Below are 20,874 nucleotides of genomic sequence, written 5' to 3'. Positions count from 1 at the left end.
CCAAGTGGTGAGGATAAATTGAGCAGATGCCCAAATAGGAAGGCTAAGAAGGAAACACCTCTCTAGAGGAAAATCAAGCCTCCTAAACTCCTTTACACCGTAAGCTCATTTTGAGCAGGGAATGTGTATTTTATTTTTGTATTGTATTCTCCCAAGAGCTTAGTGCAGCGCTCTGCACAGAGTAAGTGCTCAAAAAATATGACTAAATGAATGCCTTCCTTGTGATGCCCCAGGGCTTCGGCGAGGCCATCTCTAAGTTCATGGTGATTCCAAGATGGAATGACCTCCTGGAATCTGTCCCAGCGTGATTAACTTACCCATTGATTTTTTTTTCGTATCTACCTTCAATTCTTCTGTGGGTCCCTGATTGACCTGTGTTGTTGCCGACACCCACCAAGGGCCAGAGCCGGGAGTCCCAGCAAGGCTCAGAGACACCCCAAAAGAAGGGGGCCGACTGGGTCAAGCCAAAAAAGTCACTTCCCTGGCTAAGGAGGCAGCTTTCAAAGGGCGATTCCTTCTGGTTTGGTAAATAATTATGGTATTTGTTAAGTGTTCACTATGTGCCAGGCACTGTACTAACACCGGGGTGAATACAAGCAAATCAGGTTGGACACAGTCTATGTTCCACGTGGAGCTCACAGTCTCAAATCCCCACTTTACAAATGAGGTCACTGAGGCCCAGAGAAGGGAAGCAAGAAACCCAAGGTCACAGAGCAGGTAAGTGGTGTAGCGGGGATTAGAACCCATGACCTTCTGAGTCTCAAGCCCGTGCTCTATGCACTATGCCATGCTTTCCCCTCCCCATCTGCTCCAGTGATCCCAAAAGGATCTTGCATGAAGGTCTGGGGTGCTGTGGAGGGGAATGTGGGGGTGCAGTGCAGGTAATTCTAACCCTAGTTCCCCATTTGGAAGGCCTGGGAGAGCTCACCGATCCTGGTTCTTGCCAAACCCACTGGGAAGACACTTTCAACACTAGTTCGTTTTTGTTTTGTTTTGGTTTTTTTTTTCCCTCCTGCGGAACTCGGCGGTAATAAAGTCACTTGCTTTGCAGATCAGTGAACAGCTGTGTTAGAGCTCTAATTAATAAACACATTAGTGCACTGGGTTATTTCCTTTTCACCCATTCTCCAGTGGGCTTTTTCCGAGACACTGGCACGATTCATAATAGTCAATTGAGGCTCTCCTCTGAGCTGACTCTTGGCCCTCTCCCTTTTCCAGAAGGAAGCAACGACTCTGCCTGGTTATCGGAATGATATTTATCGCTGCCGTTAGGTGATTTCTCCAGAGAAATCCCCTTCCGAGTCAGGCTGTGAAGCCGGCAACATCCTTTGGGGATTGGGAGTCTACCGGTGGAAAGAACCCAGGCCTGGATTCGAACACTGGTTCCGCCACTTGTTTGCTGGGTGACTCTGGCAAGTCAGTCCATGTCTCTGAGCCTTGGTTCCCTTATCTGGAAAATGGGGATGAAGACTGTGAGCCCCTCGTGGGATGGGAAAATGTGTCCAACCCGATTAGCTTGGATCTATGTCAGCGCTCGGTGCCTGGCGTAGAGTAAGCACTTAACAAATCCCATTAAACAAAATAACAGTAATAACATTGACATTGGATGGAGCTTTAATTAGGGTCTGCTGCCTTGGGACTGGGGCTGGTAGCGTGGTTTAGTGGAAAGAGCCGGGGCTTGGGAGTCAGAGATCATGGGTTCTAATCCCAACTCCACCACTGATCAGCTGTGTGACTCTGGGCAAGTAACTGGGCCTCAGTTCCCTCATCTGTAAAATGGGGATTCAGACCGTGAGCCCCCACGTGGGACAACCTGATTACCTTGTATCTACCCCAGTGCTTAAAACAGTGCTTGGCACATAGTAAGCGCTTAAGAAATGCCATCATTAGTATTATTATTAGGCCCAATGACTTAGTACAATGCTCTAAATTTCTCTATTTCTATTATTATCTGTCTCTCCCTCTAGACTTTAAACTTGTTGTGGGCAGGGAATGAGTCTATTATACTGTACTTTTCCAAGCACTTAGTACAGTGTTCTGCACAGAGTAAGTACTTAATATGATTGATTGATAGTAAGTGCTCAATAAGTATGACTGACTGACAGAATGACTCTGCCAGCCAAGTTCCCTCCTAGATTAATGTGGTTTGGAGTAGGAGTTTCTGCCAGTCCTCCTGAATTTGCTAGAGGCAGAGCAAGCCTCGCCTTCACCTTTGGGAAATGGCAGAGGATGTATAACTGGAAATGGTTTTTTTTACTGCTATTCATTAAGCACTTCATTCATTCATTCATTCATTCAATCACTATGTACTAAGCACTGGGGTAGATAAAATCCAATCAGGTTGGATACAGTCCAGGTCCCACACGGGGCTCACAGTCACGGCCCTCACTTTACAGATGAGGTAACTGAAGCACAGAGAAGTGAAGCGGTTTTTCCCAGGTCACCCAGCGGAGAAGTGAAGGAGCCGGATTAGAATTACTATTTGGCCTAAGTGGGCATTTTCACCTAGATTGTGAGGATTGAAAAGATAATGTTTGTTTCCCACTGTAGACTGTAAATTCCCTGTGGGTAGGGATCATTTCTACCAACTTTGTGGTACTGTACTCTCCCAATCTGCATACTGTAAGCACTCTGGAAATACCACTGACTGATTGAAAGAAAAATGTCAGAGGCAAGAGGGTGAATTGCACCCGGTTTTTAAATTCAGATGACCACTGAAAGGCGAAAACTAGGATTTTTCCTATTGCAGTGCTTCCAGTGTAATTTTTTGAAAGAGAGAATGCTGCTGTCCCCCTCCATTCTCATTCTAGAACTGACCCCCTTGGGGAATCAATAATATTTATTGAGCATTTATTCTGTGCAAAGCACTGTACTAAACACTTGGGAGAGTATAATAAACACTCCCCACATAGTAAATGCTTAATGAATAGAACTGAATGAATGACCAATAAAGACACATTCCCTGCTCACAACCAGCTTACAGTCTAACAAGGGAGACAGACAATATGACTAAATACAAAAATTAATAGGTAAATAAATAACAGCTACGTAACCAAATGCCATTGAGCTGGGGTCAGGGGGCGGGGGTGGGGGGTGAATAAAGGGCACAAGTCAGGGTAATCAGAAAGGAGTGGGAGAAGAGGAAAGGGAGGGCTTAGTTGGGAACAATGGGAGATTTTCCCCCTTGAGTTTGTAGACTCTTTGGGGACAGGAATAGTGCCCACTGTCTCTCCTGTACTCTCCCAAGCACTTAGTACAGTGCTCACTTCCAGTAAGTGCTCAGTAAATATTTTATGGTATTTGTTAAGCACTTGTGTGGGGGGGTTGGGGGGGGGTTGCATGCATGCACATGTGTGTACATGCAAGTAACCTGGGAATAGAAGACCTGGGCCATGCTGCTCGATCCTGACTTTTTGTTTTTATGGTATTTGTTAAACGCTTACTATGTGCCAGGCACTGTACTACACGCTGAGGTAGATACAAGGTACTCAGGTTGGACACAGTCCTTGACCCACATAATAATAATAATGATGGCATTTGTTAAGCTCTTACTATGTGCCAAGCACTGTTCTAAGCGCTGGGGTAGATACAAGGTAATCAGGTTGTCCCGTGGGGCTCACAGCCTTAATCCCCATTTTACAGATGAGGGAACTGAGGCTCAGAGAAGTCACGGGACTCGCCCAAAGTCGCAAAGCTGACCGATGGGGCTCACAGACTTAATCCCCATTTTACAGACGAGGTGACTGAGGCACAGAGGAGATGACTTGCCCAAGGTCACACAGCAGACAAGTGGCAGAAGCCGAATTATTACCCAGATCCTTCTGACTCCCAGCCCCATGCTCTACCCATTAGGCCATGCTGCTTCTCTTTAATGAGTGCCATCCAGAGTCCTCCTGGTCAGCCCAGCCTATCCACCTAAACATTTCTCAGTTCATGTTCCCCTTCTGCTCATCATTACAGGCCACCTGGTGGTCAAACAATTTCGTCCCCTTTAGACGCCACATTCACCTCCCCAGAAGGCTCCGTTGGGTAGTATTTGACTGCCTGGGTCCCCGATCAAGCTGTTTCCTCGATTCAAACTCGAAATTTATCCCTGCCCCCCTTCTCTCCTCACTCCCTCCCCCTCAAGAAAGGGGAAGAAGAAATTTCCTCCTCTATCGATTTAGGACAGAAAAATAAGATTTCTCTTCCTTCGCAACTCCAGAATCAGCCACTGGGGCTTCGTATCACTGATCTAATCCTTGATCTCCACAGACATCTTTGGATTTCATCATAAATTCTCCTTGGGGCTCCTGAGGGACTTGAGTTAAACCCAGAATCAAATGGAGACCAGTAAAGGAGCGGTTATTTCCATTTAAAATGCTTCCTTTGTTGAAAATAACTTCCTGAGTAACAATTAGTCCGACGGAGAGAGTCTCTCCTCGAAGGCGGGGGAATGTGGGCAATCGTTTCCAGAGTGCTGATTAATTACCAGAGTGAATAATCGTGCGCAGAAACCCTTTGAGGCCGAGAGACGGCATCGAAGGGCTTAGCGGCCCTGCATCCTTCCATCGCGGAGGGAGAAGATAGATGGAAGCGACGTGGACTAGCGAAAAGAGCCCGGGCCTGGGCGTCTGAAGACCTGAGTTCCAATTCTGCCTCACCCACTTGCTGCTGTGTGGCCTTGGGCAAGCCCACATAAATCATCTAGGCCTTAACGTCTGCTGGAAGCGCCGAGTTCCAGGTTCTTGGTGAGGGAGACGATTAGAAAGGAGTTCTCCGTCGGATCCTCCTAGAATTAGTTGCTTCTAAACGGTCGATGATAGAGCGAGAGCTGACCCGAAAAGGTAGCCTAGGCAGAGGGCTGGAATTTACCCCAAAGGAGTGAACCAATCCAACAGTAGGAGGGCTGAAAATGGACAATAACGGAAGCAGGACTGCTCTGGGGGAGTCGGACTCCTCTCGGGGAGCCACTGTTGGTTGCCAGGTGGGACACCTCATCCTCGTCCTTCAGTGGTACTTCCTGAGCGCTTCAGCGTGGCTCAGTGGAAAGATCCCGGGCTTGGGAGTCAGAGGTCATGGGTTCGAATCCCAGCTCTGCCAATTGTCAGTTGGGTGACTTTGGGCAAGTCACTTATCTTCTCTGTGCCTCAGTTACCTCATCTGTAAAATGAGGATTAACTGTGAGCCTCACGTGGGACAACCCAATTACCCTGTATCTACCCCAGCACTTAGAAAAGTGCTCTGCACATAGTAAGCACTTAAATACCAACATTATTATTATTATTGCGTGCAGAGTGCTGTACCAAGCACTCGGAAACTATGAGGCAACATAACACTGTATTTCCCCTGACTGGCCACAATGAACAGGATTCAGAGATCTTATTTTGTATTCTGCTTTGCAGATTTCCCTCATGAGGTCCCGAGGGCATCTGGGGCTGAACACCAAAGGATTATAGGAAAGGGGGTTGGGCAATCCATGGCCTCAGAGCTGCTGGCTAACATTCCTGAACATTCGCACTCAATAAAATAGACTGCACACTCTTTGAGGACAGGGAGCCTGTCTTTTAACTCTACTGAACTCTCCCAAGCATCTAGTTCAGTGTTCTGCACAAAGGAGGCTCCCGGTGCGTACTACAAATTGATCCATCAACCATTGAATGGTACTTACTGAGCGTTCATCAAGTCTTCCTAACGTGATTTCCCCACATCGGCTTCTGAGAACTCCTACAGAGCACCGTTTATTGACTGATAAACCAACTAAGTCTCACAATAAACATGGTAGTTAAAGGATATGTAGTGTGAAAACTATTTGTACTTTTAAAATGCTGTTCTCTCTGCTGTCAGTCGAGTGGAAAGGACCGGCGTCTGGGAATCGGGAGAGCTTGGTTTTCGTCCCTGTTCCGCCCTCGCTGGCTAATGTGGGCAGAGATCGGACCTGCCCTTCACTGCATGCGGCATCACTGCCTGCTCACTGTGCTCTGTGCCCTGGCAGGAAGACTGTAATAATAACAATAATAATTGTGGAATTTGTTAAGCACTTACTATGTGCCAGACACTGTATTAAATGCTGTCCAAATCAGGTTGGACAGAGTCCCTGTCCCATGGAGGGCTCAGAGTCTTAATCCCCATTTTACAGATGAGGTAACTGAGGCACACAGCAGTTAACTGATTTGCCCAGGATCACACTGCAGACCAGTGGCAGAGCCGGGATTAGAACCCAGGTCCTTCTCTCAGTAGACTCTAAGCACTTGTGTGCAAACATCGTGTCTACCAACTCAGTTGTAACGTGCTGGCCCCAAGGTGCTTGGTACAGAGTTCTGTACACAGTAAGTGCTCAATAAATACTACTGAGTGATCGAACACAACGAGCAGGGATGAGACAGTGTGAGGGGCACTGAGCAAGCCACTAACACTATCATCAATTCCTTCTTGCGCATCCTCCAACCTGAAGTCTCAAGACTGAGGCTTGTCCATCATTCCCGAGAAGAGAAGCAGCGTGGCCTAATGGATAGAGCACAGGCCTGAGAGTCAGAAAATATGGGTTCTAATCCCAGCTCTGCCACTTGTTGGCTGTGTGATCTTGAACAAGTCACCTACCTTCTCTGTGCCTCAGTTGCCTCATCTGTAAACTGGGGATTAAGACTGTGAGCCCCGTGTGGACTATGTCCAACCTGATTAACTCACACTTACCCCAGCACTTGGGACAGTACCTGACACGTAGTAAGCACTTATCAAGTTCCTTTAAAAAAAAGAGAGAGAGACGCCATTGAAGCACTGTTCATTTGTTGTAATGCTGCACAAGTTATAAGGAAAATCACAATAATAATAATAATAATTGTGGTATTTGTTAAATGCTTACTATGAGCCAGGCACTGTACTAAGCGCTGGGGTGGATACAAGCAAATTGGGTTGGACACAATCCCTGTCCCATGTGGGGCTCACAGTCTCAATCCCCATTTCACAGATAAGGTAACTGAGGCCCAGAGAACTGAAGTGACTTGCCCAAGGTCACACACAATGTCTCTGGTATATAAAGTCATGACTGTTTCAAGTTTACTCTATCTTACATCCAGTGCTGTGTACAGTAATGGTTTAAAGGCCCCTTTAAGAACAAGTTCCCTGTGTAGTGAGGATAGATCAATCAATCTGTCAACCAATGAATGGTATTTATTGATCACTTCCTGGGTGTGGAGCACTGAACTTGGGAGCATAGGATATAACAGAGTTGGTAGACGTGATTCCTGCCCAAAACAAGTGAGCCAGCATCTGCATCCCAGACCTGAGTTCTACTCCCGGCTCCGCCTCTGGTCTGCTGTGTGAACTTGGGCAAGTCACTTTACTTCTCTGGGCCTCGGTTCCCTCATCTGTGAAATGGGAATTAAGACTGTGAACCCCATGTGGGACCTGGACTGTGTCCAGCCTGATTAGGTTGTATCTACCTCAGTGTTTAGAAAAGTGACTGGGACATAGTAAGCACTTATACCAATTTAAAAAAAAAAAACCCTCCAATGCTGGCCCATACCATTCTCCATCAAGCAGAAACTCCCTACCACTGGCCATAAAGCACGCAATCAGCTCCTATCCCATTCATCCACTCTCTCCTCCCAGTGCACCCAGTTTGATCTCTTCATTCCTCTCAAGCCAATCTCCTCACCGATTCCTGACTTCCCTTTTACCGGCTCAGGACATGAGGAAGGCCAGGGTTTTGGAAGGACAAAGAGGAGAAAGTACCCCTTCAATGTATCTGTGCCAACCAGATTCACAAGGAATCTTGCATTTGCCCAAAACATCGTTATTATGAAAAACCTCCCATTTTGGCAACCATCTCACATTCCATCAATCGATCACCCGATAGTATTAATTGGGCACTGACTGTGTCCAGAGCACGGCACTAGGAAGAAAATACAATTAGTAGACATGAGTCCTGCCTTCAAGGAATTTATAATCTAGCTGGCAAGACAAACTCTAAAGTCAATCAGTTGATGGTATATACTGAGCGCTTGGTGGGTACAAAGCACTGTATGTAGCGCCTGGGAGAGTACAACAGAATTTGTAGACGTGTTCCCCACCCACAGCGAGCAAACTGTCTAGACTGATGGATGAAATAAAGTATAAAGATAAGTAGGTACACACCATGGGGGTAGGGTGAGGACTTTGCATTCATGGGTGGTGCAGAAGGCCAGTGGAAGTATATAAATTGGATTCAGTATTATTAATAACAGTAATAATAATGGTATTTGTTAAGTGCTTACCATGTGCCAGGTACTGTTCTAAGCACTGGGTTAGATACAGGAGAGTCGGTTGGACCCAGTCCCTGCACACAAAAGGCTCAGAGTCTTAATCCCCATTTTACAAATGAGGAAACTAAGGCCCAGAGAAGTGAAGTGACACATGGTGGAGCTAGGATTAGAACCCATGACCTTCTGACTCACAGGCCCATGCTCCTCCCACAGGCCATGCTGCTTCTCAGATTAGCGATTAATCACGGAAGGCCTCCTGGAGGAGATGTGATTTCTAGGTTGGTCCCAAATTCATTCATTAGCCCCCAGTGAGCTCCACTGTGATACTGTCTGATTGCTTATTCAGCTCCGCAGGCCCAAGAGAAAGAGGTGGTTTAAATGAATCCGCCTGCTTCACCCATCTCCGCTCAACGTCTCCCAGACTCCAAAATCCTGGGTAAACCCGGCTTAATCCAAGGGCACAGGACAGGGGAAGGGGAAAGGGGGGATGGGGGCATTCTCTCTGTTTCATGGGAACTTCATCCGTGCATTGGCGTCTGCCCTGAACCTCGTCCAGGCAAGTTCCAAAAACCCGGTGAAAGACTTGTTTTGCATCCAGAGAACCCTGGAAGTGAACTGAGCCGATCAAGAAAACAAGCAGCATGTTACTAAGCACCATCTTCACTGCCGGGGCAGGGGCTGTGCGGGGTTGATGGGTGATGTGATAAAGAGAGACAAGTTTTCTTTCCCATCCTCTCTCAGAGATAAATGAGTCATCTCAGCGAGGGCCGGTAAATGGGGCGGCTCCCCCAACACCTGCTGGGAGGCTCCCTGTCTTGGGTTCTCATATTCGGGGTGACCCTGAGAGACGAGAAGTCTGGTCCCTCCCTCTCCCCGTCCCCCAGGGGTCTCCAGATCCATCCCCCTGCCTCTGGGTGGGCTGGGCTGTGACGGGTCATGAAAAGGTGGACTCTCTTTTATGGCCTGAAGATCTCTCAAAGAACCATTGGAGCTCATTCAAGGGTCTCATTTGTTACTCTGGACATTCTTGCATCTACCCTAAAAACCACCGGCTGTTGGTGCTAACCCTATTCACTTCATCTCCCTTGGGCTTTCCACAGAATGCTCTCCTAAGACTTCCTTCTTTGTGGAGGTGTGCAAGTGCGCATTCATTCATTCACACACACACACACACACACACACACACACACAGAGGATGGTTGAGCCTGCGCCTCAGGCCTTCTGCATCCAGACGGACTATCATAGTTAGTATCATCTCACCTGGCCATGAGAAACAGCATGGACTACTGGAGAGAGTCCGGGATGGGAGGGAAAGGACCTGAGTTCTGATCCCGATTCCACCGCTTGTCTGCTGTGTGACCTCGGGCAAGATACTTCACTTCTCTGGGACTCAGTCACCTCATCTGTAAAATGGGGACTAAACACCTGTTTTCCCTCCTACTTAGGCTGTGAGCCCCAGAAACAAAAACTCAACATGTATTTGTCAAGCCAAATGGTTTGACCCAACTAGAGCCTAGTGACTCCTTTTTTTTTTTTAAATGGCATTTGTTAAACACTTACTATGTGCCAGGTACTATACCAAGTGGTGCCAGGGTAGATCCAAGCTAATCAGGTTGGACACAGTCCATGTCCCACAAGAGGCTCACGGTCTTATTCCCTATTTTACAGTTGACGCAACTGAAGCCCAAAGAAGTAAAGTGACTTGCCCAAGGTCACACAGCAGACAAGTAGCAGAGCCAGGTACTTCTGACACCCAGGCCCGGGCTCTATCCACTAGGCCATGCTGCTTTTCTAATTTTGATTCTCTGAATGAGCTCTCAGCACCTACCTCAGGGTGTCATGGGAGAGGGGGCACCAGGAAAGAGGGCGAGGGTGTGAGAGGAAGCCAGTGCTCCCAGAATGGACCGGGCGGCATTAGGCATTATCTGGAGTCTCCAGCAGCCCGTGTGGGTTTCCTGTGTCCAACAGCTGGGTCGCCTGGGAGTAACTAAAGACCAACACAGCCAAAATCTCTGGCTCTTGGAGCGGGTAGGAGACCTGCAGCTAAATCAGCCAGTCCTGGGCTAAAAATAATTAATAATTGTATTTCTTAAGCACTTATTATATGCCAGTCAATTGTATTTATTGAGAGCTTACTGTGCACTGTACTAAGCAGTTGGAAGAGTACAACGTAACAAGATAACAGACACATTCCCTGCCCACAGCAAGCTGTACTAAGCGCTGGGGTAAAATACAAGGTAATTGGATTGGACATAGTCCCTGTTCCACATAGAGTTTACAGTCATTATCTCCATTTTACAGATGAGGAAACTGAGGTACAGAGAAGTGAAGCAGGTCACATAGACGGCGAGGAGCCGGAATTAGAATCCAGGACCTTCAGAGTCCCATACCCAGGCTCTATCCACTAGGCCACGTCACGTCTCTAACGATTCCTAAGACCTCAGGGAGAAAATGGGGGAGGAGAGCAGGGGCCAATGAATCTTTGTAAAGACATTTATCAATCGATCAGTACTAAGCGCTTGGCAGAGGACAATATAGTTAGTAGATACAATCCCTTCTCGCAAGGAGCTGACAGTCTCCTGTGTTTGGAGCACTGGGCTAAGGCGAGGGTGATAGAGTTAGTAGGCTCGAATCCTGTCCTCAAGGAGCTGTCGGTTTATCCTGTGAGTAGAGCACTGAATCAAGTGCTTGGGAGAGTCCAATAGGGACAGAAGTAGAGATCCCTGACCTCAGGGAGATGACAGTCCATCGGGTTGAGTCAGACACAAAAAAAAATTTCCATAGGGGAAGAACGTTGGATGTGACCATTATTCATTCATTCATCCAATTGTAGTTATTAAGCACTTATTATGTACAAAACACTGTACTAAGTGCTAGGGAGAGTACGATATAGTATAACCGACACATATCCTGCCCACAAAGAGCTATGGTCTACGGGTGGTCTGCGAAGTACTGTGGCTTAGTGGAAAGAGCATGGACTTGGGAGTCACAAGTCATAGGTTCTAATCCCGGCAGCACCACTTATCAGCTGTGTAACTTTGGGTAAGTCACTTCACTTCTCTGGGCCTCAGTTACCTCATCTGTAAAATGGGGTATAAGACTGTGAGCCCTACGTGGGACAATGTGATTACTCTGTACCTACCCCAGCACTTAGAACAGTGCTTGGCATATAGTAAGGGCTTAATTAATACCATCATAATTATTATTAGAGGGAGAGAAATACATTAATGTAAATTAATAAATTACATTTAAGCATGAATGTTTCCCAAACTAGTAGAGGGGTTGGGTGTGGACGGGAGGCAGGGAGGTGGGGGGTGCGCTAAAGGTTTGGGCAAACCCTGTTCCACGCCCCCAACCCCCCCTCAGTTTCTGCTTCCTAGAAAGCTGTGACTTCTCCTTCCTCTCAGTGTTTATTCTGACCCACACAGTCTCCAGGAAACCGCATGATGTTGCAAGACAGGAGAAGTCAAAGTTGGAACTAATAATAACTATTATTAGTATTATGGTACTTGCTAAGTGCTTACTATGTGGCAAGCACTGTTCTAAATTCTGGGATAGATACAAGTTAATAAGTATGGACACAGTCCCTGTCCCACTTAGGGTTTACACTCTTAATCCCCATTTTACAGATGAGGTAACGGAGGCCCAGAGAAGTTAAGTGACTTGCCCAAAGTCATACAGCAGACATAAGGTGGAGCCGGAATTAGAACCCAGGTCCTTCTGACTCCCAGGCCCGTGCTCTATCCACTAAACCAAGTGGTTTCTCAAGTGGCTATTCGAGAGGTACAACTTGGTTCTGCTCTTGGATTAGCTCCCTTTATTCCCCCTTCCCTCAGCCCCACAGCCATAATTCATTTATTCTATTAATGCCTGTCTCCCCTTCTAGGTTATAAACTTGTGGTTATAAACAGGTTATAAACCTGTTATATTGCTGTATTGGGCTCTCCCAAGCACTTCGTACAGTGTTCTGCACACAGTAAGTGCTTAAGAAATGATTGAACAATTGATAGATACAACACTGATAAGTGGTGGGATATCTATGAAATCAATAATACATATTGAGCACTTACTCTGCATATTGCACTGTACTAAGTGTTGGGTGAAGTCCAATAGAGTTAACCGACAAAATCCCTCTTCAGAAGGAACTTACAGGCTACTGACCTGTCATATCTATCTCAGGGCTTAGTTCAATGCTTAGTACCTAGTAACCACTTAACATACATTATGATTATTATTATTATTGTTGTTACTGTTTGCAGAGAAATACATTAAGTTCTTGGGAGAGTAGAGCAGTAGATCTTGAGAAGAGCTGTGTTGCTTTCTGGAAAGAGCATGTGCCTGGGGTCAGAGGACCTGAGTTCTAATCTCAGCTCTGTTGCTTGTCTGCTAAGTGACCTTGGACAAATCTCTGGGGCATTTGGGCATCCCAGAATAGCCAGAAGCTGGGGGTGAAGATGGGATAGTTGTTATGAGCTTAGGTAAGAGCCCCACAGGGCCAGAAAAGAGCAAAGAGAGCCCCTCCTCCCCTTGTCCTGGACTCAGGAAGACTGTCTTCTCCATCTCGTCATAGTAGTGCGATGTGGTGTGGTGTGGTGAGCCGGGCTGTGGCCTCCCTCCCCAGCACACCTGCAGGCAGCTAACACCTGGGTACCTCCCGGCTGCCTGGCAGATCCAGACGCACATTTTTCTTTTTAAATCTTGAGACCTAAGGCAGCCATGCCCCGCGGCTCCTCCTCTAACAGGTGATTAAAAGCGCATCCAGATTTACTCATTTCCCTTCCTCTCCTCGTTGGGGCGGGGTGAAAGGCAGCCTGAAAGACGAATGTGCCCAAAGAATTCAAAGTGAAGGTTGTGAGTTCACTAAGGGGAGGGTGCGGAGAGCAGAAGGAAATAAGGTTCTATCCGATAACAGTCACGGGTTTGAACTCATGCCTCCTCACCTCGTCTGATAATAATAATAATGGGATTTGTTAAGCACTTCCCATGTGCCAGGCACTGTACTAAGCTCTGGGGTAGATACAAGGTTGGATACAGTCTCTGTGCCACCTGGAGCTCACAATCTTAATCCCCATTTTACAAATGTGATAAATGAAGACCCGGGAAGGTAAATGATATGCCCAAGGTCACACAGCAGACATATGGGGGAACCAGGATTAAAACTCAGGTCCTTCTGATTCCCAAGCCCATTCTCTATCCAGACCAAATCCAGTGCCCTGTCCTAATCCATCAATCTATTACTGGTATTTACTGAACACCAACAGCGTGCAGAGCACTGTACTAACCATCTGAGAGAACACAATAGAGTTGTAGATAGGGTCCCTGCCCTCAAAAATCTTACCAGCTAGTAGTGCAACAGACATTAAAATTAATTTCAGGCAGGGGAAGCAAAAGAATATCAGCTTTCTGAGGATTCGGCCCCACAGCTCTTCTATCCATATCTGTCATTTATTTCTATTAATGTCTGTCTCCCTCTCTGGACTGTGAGCTCACTGTGGGCAGGCAATGTGTCTGTTACATTGTTCTATTGTACTCTCCCAAGCGCTCAGTACAGTGCTCTGCACATAGTAAGCACTCAGTAAATACCATTCATTGATTGACAGATTAATAACAACAACAATAAAGGTAATTGTTAAGAGCTTACTATATGCCAACGTTGTTCTAAGTACTGGGGTGGATACAAGCAAACTGGGATGGACACAGTCCCTGTCCCATGTGGGGCTCACAGTCTCTATCCTCATTCTACAGATGAGGTAACTGAGGCACAGAGAAGTGAAGTGACTTGCCCCAGGTCACACATCATACAAATGGAAGAGCTGGGATTAGAACCCATGACCTGTTGACTCCCAGGCTGGGCTTCTAGCCGCTATGCCATGCTGCTTCTACTGGGAGTCTGTTGTGATCTTGGAAAGGCCACTTAACTTCTTTGAGCCTCAGTTCCCTCATCTGTAAAATGGGAATTAAGACTGTGAGTCCCGAGTGGGACATGGACTGTATCCAAATTGATTAGTTTGTATCTACCCCGGCACTTAGAACAGTGACTAAAACATACTAAGCACTTAAAAAATACCACAACTCCCGCCCCCCCAAATCCAGGATTCCACAATGTCTCTCCAAGCAATGACCCTCAGAGATGAGGGAGAGGGGCCAAACCTCACTTTGCCACTTCTCCCCATTAGTCTTGGGAGCGGGGTCCAAGGTCCCCACCCCTGCCTCTGCCCGCCCGAAGGCAGCTAACATCTGGAATGTGGATCCCCTCTGTGGGAAGGGAGAGATTTCGGTATTCAAATTCCTATCATTTTTGTCTCCTTCTCCGGGTCTCCCCAACAAGTTACGAACTGTGAGGGGCCCAGGCCAGGTTCAGCTTCCAGACGACCATTAGATGGGGAGACAGAGAGAGAGAAAAGAGAGAGACAGGGGGTGGGGGAGAGAGAGAGAAGGAACAGAAATTTCAGCCAGAATGCTGTAAGACTGGCCTGGAGCCCTTGAATTCCCAAGAAAAATATCTCTGTCTCCATTCCCAGTCTTTTCCTTCCCTGCCGCTTTGGGACTTGGCTGGAATCTCCCAGTTTGCATTCACAGGCTCTCCCTCCTCGACCCAGAAAACCCCAGTATGTTTGGTTCACCGCCATCCTTCCTGAGGGTACATCCTTGGCACCAGTGGAAGGCAGCACGGCCCAAAGAACCCAGGAACGGGAGTCAGGAGATGCAGGAACTAGTCCCCTGGCCTGCTGTGCGACCTGGAGAGAGCCACTTGGTCTCTCTGGCCCAGGGTTTCCTCGTCCATAGAATAGGGGATAAGATCCCCGCTCTCCCTCCCTCTTAGATCGTGAGCCTAGTGTGGGCCTGGTGCCCATCCGATTACATTGGACACAGCTCCGCACTTAACACGGTGCTTGGCATCTAATCGATACTTATCAATCACCATCAGGGGATGACGGTGAGGAGGCTAGCCTGGAAAACCTGACTGGCATATCTACACTTTGGCCAGTTCTCCTAGGGACCCACCCATCATTCCTAGCAGTCCCTAGAGACCCCCTCGATCCCTCCTCGGGCCCACAACTCATGGAAAATGAATCAACAGAAGAAAACCACCTGGTCTTCAGATCTGCAACTGGGGCCAACTGGAGACTCAATGTCTTGCTTTCGCAATGCGTTGCTCAGTTCTTACTTTATTCAAACCAGCTGGGGCTTTGGCATCTTGGCAATTCAGAGACCAGGTGTACACACATACAAATACACACACACACACACACACACACACGCGCGCACTCAAGCACGCATGCTCTTTTTCCCCTCTAAAAATAATCTGAGTGATTATGCTTTCTTATTCAGATGTTGATGATCCCAAAGAATAACTGTGAATCTAACGTCTCCTCGGTTACTGGGTGATTCATTGAGAACTCACTGCTAGAAATGTCTCAACCCCACCAAATACTTCAAATGCTAAGAATACATTTTTATTGTAGGGAATGACATTTGAATTCATTCTCGTTCCTATTATTCCACTGTAATAACGGAGACTGAGTGATTATTACCTGCCTGCCGTTATGCAACGTGATAAAAATATGCAGACAAAAGCCCCTACTGTGTCAGTATTCCCAAGACAGCTGGGAAATGGCAACGCAGATAAAATGGCCAAATCAGGGGTCCCTTCTCTTTTTGTCTTTGCAGGTTAGGGGGTCCCAACTTTAGGCCTGATATTCCCGATAGCCTCTGGACCTGTATCCTGTCAATCGATGGTGCTTTTTGAGTGCTTACTGTGTTCAGAGCACTGTACTAAGCACTTGGGAGAGGACGATTTGACAAAATCGGTAGGTACGTTCCCTGCCCACAGCGAGTTTACCTGTCATCATTCTCAGGGACAGTAGGCTTGAGGAAAGCTCTTGGAGTTCAAGGAGAATGACTACTAACCTATTTTACTCTCTCACGTTCTCTGTACAGTGCTCTGCCCAAAGTAGACTGTAAGCTCTTCAAGGGCAGGGAGCGTAACTATTCTACCGTATATCCCCAACTGCTTTATACACTGCTCAGCATCCCAAAGACTAGCACATTATAAACCACCGATAGATAGAATGCCACTAATTGACTGAGATCTTGAGAGGAGGGCCTTGAATTTGAGCTGGAAGAGAGACGGGCATAGCACACTCATCACCAGCATCATCATCTACAGCACTTGTCTATATTACTATAACACATCTGCTGTGTGACTTTAGGCAAGCCGCTTAACTTTTTTGTGCCTCAGTTACCTCATCTGTAAAATGGGGATTAAGAGCGTGAGCCCCACATGGGACAACCTGATTACCTCGCATCTACCCCAGCGCTTAGAATGGTGCTTTGCACATAGTAAGCGCTTAATAAATACCATCATTATTATTATCTTGCAAATACTTTAGTACTTTGAACAGTGATCGATCAATAGTAAGCACCCAACAAATAATATTAATATTATTATTATGGAGAAATGCAAGAGCAAGAAATAGGTGGCAGAGGAAGCAGCATGGCCTAGTGGGAAAAGCAAGGGCTTGAAAATTAGAGGATCTGGGTTCTGATCCTGCCTCTGCCACTTGCTTGCTGTATTACCTTGGGGAAGTCACTTAGATTCTCTGTGCCTCAGTTCCTTCAACTATAAAATGATGATTGAATTGCTGTTCTCCCTCTTAGACTGGGAGCCCCAAGGTATTCTGTCCAACCAAATTAACTTCTATCAACCCCAGTGCTTGACACAGAGTAAGTGCCTAACAAATATAATAATAATAATAGATGAGAACTGGGCCAAGTCGTAACTGTGGTTTGCCTCAAGAACATAGAGTAAATGCTCAAAACCATAATGATAACTATTACTATTACTGTTGAGCACTTACTATGTGCTAAGCAGTGTAATAATAATAATAATAATAATGGTATTAAGCGCTTACTATGTTCTAAACCCTGGGGTAGATGCAAGGTTAACAGCTTGTCCCATGTAGGGCTTATAGTCTTAATCCCCATTTTACAGATGAGGTAACTGAGGCAAAGAGAAGTTAAGCAGCTTGCCCAAGATCATACAGCAGACAAGTGGCGGAGCTGGAATTAGAACCCACGTCCTCTGACTCCCAAGCCCATGCTCTTTCCTATAAGCCACGCCGCTTCTCTACTAAGCGCTGTGGGATCTACCAGTTAATCAGATCCAACCCAGTCACTGCCCCATATAGGGCTCACAATCTAAGTAGGAGGGAGAACAGTTATTGAACCTCCATTTTACAGATGAGGAAATTGAGGCACAGAGGAGTTGAAAGACTTGCCCAAGGTTGCACAGTGCAGCCCAGGGACTGGAACAAGATTAGAACCCAGGGTTCCCAACTCACAGTCCTTTGCACTTCCCACTAAGCCGTGTTGCTTCTGTCGTCGGAAGCCCCTACTATTGCCTCCAGAATCCTTTGTGCTGCAACAGGAAACCCACGACGAGCAACACTTTTCCCTCCAAGTTCACCACCTACCCCCGTCCTCTCCAATCCCCCGTTTGCCTTCCTCTTTCAGGTAACTCTCTGCCAGTCCCCCCTCAACTGCTGAACCTTTGCGAGAGGCAGCTTCATTTGAAAAGTCAGAGAGAGAGTTTGTTCGGTTTTGGAAGCCTTCTGAGACAGAGGGAATAAAAATCCAATAAAAGCCAAAAGATCATCATAAAAAATACCACACTGCCACTGAAAGCCGCAGTAAAACAGCGACTATTCTACAGTAGATCCCAAACCCCCCCAAAATGTGCTGGAGTGCTGCTCTAGGATGCTGTTTCTGCTCTATTAGCTAATAATAGTAATGACAGTGATGATGATAACAATGGGGTGTTTGTTAAGTGCTTACTATGTGCCAAGCACTTGTGCTAAGCACTGGGGTAGATGTAATACAATCAGATCAGGCATAGCTCTTGTTCCAAAATGGACTCTGTGGGGGAGAATAAAATAAGTTTATTTTACAGAGGAGGAAACTGAGGCCCAGAGGAGTTAAATGACTTGCCCAAGGTCACACATCAGGCTAGTGGTGGAGCCAGAAACTCCTGATTCCCAAGCCTGGGCTCTTTCCACTGGATCCTGCTGCTTCTCTAGCAGCAATAATCTCATACCTGAGCCCCATGAAGTATATTCTCATACCTGCATCCCGTGAACGTCCCTGTGGACTTTCTCTACTTCTACGAGAAGCAGTGTGGCCTAGTGGAAAGAGCACAGGCCTGGAAGTCAGAAGACCTGGGTTCTACTCCCAATTCCAGCACCTGCCTGCTGTGTGACCTCGGGCAAGTCACTACACTTCTCCATACCCTGTTTCCTCATCTGCAAAATGGGGATTAAGACTGTGAGTCCCATGTGGGACATGGGCTGTGATCACCCTGATTTGCTTGTACCAACCCCAGAGCTTAATACAATGCCTGGCAAATAGTAAGTGCTTAACAAATAGTATAAAATAAAAACTCCACCCCTTGCCTACTGTGTGACCCTGGGCTAGTTATTTCACTGCTTCATGCCACGGTTTTCTCATCTACAAAATGGGGTGCGATGCCTGTCCTCCCTCCCACTTAGACTGTGAGCCCCAGTCTGGGACCTGATGATCTTGAATCTGCCCAGACGCTTAGTACAGTGTTTGGCACATTGTAAGCCCTTAGCAAATGTCACGATTAGCCTTATTCTAAGGCCGTTGTCCCAGGGGTGAGCCAGAGTGTGCTTCCCAGTCAGCTGCACTGGGCTCAGCCTCTCAGCTGCCTCGGACATCAGATTTCGCTTGCGTGTCCCGGCCCAGGAAATGAGTGGACTGTTTATCCCCAAGCCAGAATCACCTCCGTGAAAATAACATTTTCAACTCGCCGATTGAACAGCCGACTGTGTCAGCGGTTGGACTTCAGGCATTCCCTGCTGCTCCGAGAGCTTGCCGTCAGCAAATTCTCTAAATTATCTGGGCGAATTGAGGCCTTCCCCTTTTCATATCTGACAGATGATTACTCTCTCCTCCTTCAAAGCCTTACTGAAGGTGCATCTCCTCCAAGAGGCCTTCCCTAATTGAGCCCGCCTTTATTCGACCCCCACTCCTTTCTGCATCGCCCTGACTTGCTCCCTTAACTCATCCACCCCTTCCAGCCCCACAGCACGTACGTACCTATCTATAAATCGTATTTTTATATCAATGTCTGTCTCCCCCTCTAGACCGTAAGCTCGTCTGCTGGGCAGGGAATGTGTCTGTATGTTGTGTGCCGCTTAAGAATAGTGGATAGAGCCTGGGCGTCAGAAGGTCATGGGTTCTAATCCTGTCTCTGCCACTGTCTGCTATGTGACTCTGGGCAAATTACTTCATTTCCCTCTGCCTCAGTTACCTCATCTGTAAAATGGGGACCAAATCTGTGAGCCCCACATGGGTCAGAGGCTGGGTCCAACTAGATTTGCTTGCATCCACCCCAGCGCTCAATACAGTACCTGGCACATAATGAGCTCTTAACAAATACCATCATTATTATTATTAATCAGGTTGGTCACAGGCCATGTCCCACACGGGGTACACAGTCTTAGCCCCCTTTTCACAGATGAGGTAACACGAGGGATGGAGAAATGAAGTGCCTTGCTCAAGGTCAGATAGCAGTCAAGAGGCAGGAGGGGAATTTGAACCCAGGTCCTTCTGACTCCCAGGCCCACACTCTATCCTTTAGGCCATGCTTCTTCTCAATACTCAGTTCCTTCCTCTTCCTGTCATTAATCACTAAATCAGTGATACTTATCGAGCAGAGAGCGCTTTTCTAAGCACTTGAGAGAAAGCAGTAGAGGGTATGATACCTGCCTACCAGGAACTTACAGTATGTTGTGCAGAACACTGTACTAAGCACTTGGAAGAGTACAATAGAAGTAGTAGACACAGTCCCTGTCCACTAGGAATATACTATTTCTGGTGTGCCAAACACTGTTCTAAGCACTTGGAAGAGGAGAGCAGAATAGACACAATATTCATCTTTCTCCTTACAAAACTGTCAGCTCCTTGAGGGCAAGAATCACATCTACCGCCTCTACTGGACCCCACCAAGCCCTTTGCACAGTGTTTTGTACCCAGTCAGCCCTCAATAAGTACCACTGACTCACGTGCACGAGAATGCTCTCTCTTTATCACAGGGAGATCGATAGAGTAAATTTCACAGCCAGGAGAAGGCAGACGACTCTTTCATCTCAGAGAGGTTTGTATTCTCCCTCCTCCCGGGGTTCACACTTGGTAGGAAGTCACCCACGTGCACACATGCGCACGCAAGCACACACACACACACAATTGAAGGCAACATTGCATCATTTAGCACATTAGGGCTTCTCAACTCCAGTCTGAAGCAGCTAGTTCCAAGGCCCAGCTGCTGCCAATTACAACTACTTAACTGGCACATTAAACACATAGTCAGACATTAGAAGTTTCTCTGAGCTCTCCACTTAACAATAACAGACTCACTTGACCTTATTTCTTTCTGCCCCTCCCCGTCATCGCAGGGGCTCTGGGGAAATGACTGTTTGACAAATGCACTCCGTAGTGGTCTCTGGTCTTTCTCAGGAGCCCGGGAGGGGAGGGGTGGGGACAACGATGGATATCTGGAAGTATCGAGGAAGGCCCTCCGGATTCATTCTGTCACCCCCGAACGAACTGGTCTGTCATCGCTTAGCGGTGG

Source organism: Ornithorhynchus anatinus, chromosome 21 (assembly GCF_004115215.2).
Source record: "Ornithorhynchus anatinus isolate Pmale09 chromosome 21, mOrnAna1.pri.v4, whole genome shotgun sequence".
In the NCBI taxonomy this organism is placed as follows: Eukaryota; Metazoa; Chordata; class Mammalia; order Monotremata; family Ornithorhynchidae; genus Ornithorhynchus; species Ornithorhynchus anatinus.
This window is presented reverse-complemented; position numbering follows the sequence as displayed.